Source organism: Cyprinus carpio, chromosome B19 (assembly GCF_018340385.1).
Source record: "Cyprinus carpio isolate SPL01 chromosome B19, ASM1834038v1, whole genome shotgun sequence".
NCBI classification, from domain to species: domain Eukaryota; kingdom Metazoa; phylum Chordata; class Actinopteri; order Cypriniformes; family Cyprinidae; genus Cyprinus; species Cyprinus carpio.
In genome coordinates, this window is record NC_056615.1 from 1,327,079 (window position 1) to 1,329,060 (window position 1,982).

A 1,982-nucleotide genomic window follows, 5' to 3' on the forward strand; every position below is an offset into this window, starting at 1 on the left:
GTTCAATGTCATCTGCTTGTGGTGGTCCTTGAATAAGTTATAATTAGGGAACACCAAAGTCAATGCAAACACGGCAAAAAAATAAAACCCATTTACCGAAATTTGGCACTTCAATGCTTCCTTCTGCTGACCCTTTTTTTGAAAATAGCGCTGATTTCAGTTTCCAGCAGGATTTGGCACCTGCCCACAACTGCAAAAGCCCACCAAAAGTTGGTTAAATGACCATGGTGTTGGTGTGTTTGACTAGGCCAGCAAACTCACCAGTGACCTGAACCCCAGAGAGAATCTATGAGGTATTTTCAAGAGGAAAATTAAAAACAGAGAGAACCAAAAAATGCAGAAATAGTTGAAAATCCACTGTTTCAGAAATCTGGGCTTCCATACCACCTCAGCAGTGCCATAAACTGAAGTCAACACGCCGCCACACGTAAATTGAGCCTGTAAATGCAAAGCAAAAGGACCCTCCAACTCGTGTACATTACATAATGAACATACATTTCCAGAAGCCAACATTCACTAAAAATGTGTTGTGTTATTTGGTCTATAAAGTCATTCTAATTTGTTGAATTGGATGAAATTGGGGGGGTTTTATGTTAAATGTGGCACCAAAAAACATCATGGCACATTAAAAGAACCCAAAGACTTAAACTAATATCAGGGCCTGTGTGCATTGAATTTATTTAATTCAAGAGTTTCCAATTTGAGTTGAATTACTGAAATAAATGAACTTTTCCACAACATTCTAATTTATTGAGATGCACTTATATGCTTACTCTTACTAATTCTGTTGTGCTGGTGAGCCAAAGACAATTTTCCACTCAGGTGGACAATAAGTTATACAACCCAAATAAAACGTTAAAGAATACGCAGTACTTATTAAAAGAATTGCCCCTTTATTTACATATATGAACACAGAAAACCACTGTTAACAGGTTAATGTAACATTTCTCATTTCATGGCTAGTAAAATAATGGCAATTTACTCTCTGTATAATATTGAACATGGTTCTTCTCAGAGTAGCGCGGCCACACATTGAATCTTGTTTTGTCAGTGTTAATGCACAATACTGCCACCTGGAGGTCACCAGGTACTGGTGCTGGAGTATTTGCATGTCGTGTTTCCTAAGAGTCCTGTTCATTTTAAATATTGTGGCTATCGCCAATATTTTGTCAAGCAAGGCACCGAACCCCCAACTGCTCCCTGGGTGCCTCAACATAAATGGCTGCCCACTGCTCCGGTGTGTGTTCATGGTGTGTGTGTGCACTTTGGATGGGTTAAATGCAGAGCACCAATTCTGAGTATACTTGAGCCTCTCTTTGTGCTTTTAGTGTGCATGTTTTGCGGGGATTTAAAGGAGAGCTGATTCACATCTACAACAAACGGAAGGAGCTCTACTCAATACTGAACACTTCAAGGGAACTCCAGAGCCGATCTAATGTCCTCCTGCTTGGAGATTCTCTTGGGGATCTCAACATGGCTGATGGAGTCATGGACTTACAAAAAATCCTGAAGATCGGATATCTCAATGATAAGGTAAATCCAGAGTAAAAGCAGGACAGCACATGGAAAAAAAAGGAAAGAAACACTAATGAATTTGTTTTCACCCTAGGTGGATGAGAGGAGACAGTCATACTTAAACTCCTATGATATTATTCTGGAGAAAGATGAAACCATGGATGTTCCTAATGCCATCTTACAATACATTACAGGACAATGAACATAGACCTAAGATCTCCAAGATAAGGATGGACTCAGTGATTTTATTTTCTGTGTGTGGAATATTATTCTGTTGTTTTTCTTCACATGATCTGGATTGTCTGTATTGGTTCCATCTGCCCCCCCATTTTGGAAGGCCCTCAAAGACAAAAACCTTTATCCCCAAATTTGGGTTTTTTTTTTTTTAGCGTCGTTAATCAGGGTTTTGGTTTTTCACATCTTTCCCCATAAAGGGCGAAAAAAATAAATATTTTTTTTTTTTAAGG

General features: G+C 38.8%; 1 long non-coding RNA gene across 1 annotated transcript; it reads left to right on the top strand.

Moving 5' to 3' along the window:
* The first annotated feature begins 1,415 nt into the window (after nt 1-1,415).
* LOC122140743 lies at nt 1,416-1,683 on the top strand. Its single transcript, XR_006157319.1, has 2 exons — nt 1,416-1,533; nt 1,610-1,683. It is a non-coding gene; the product is annotated as an uncharacterized LOC122140743 (long non-coding RNA).
* Nucleotides 1,684-1,982: the final 299 nt, after the last annotated feature.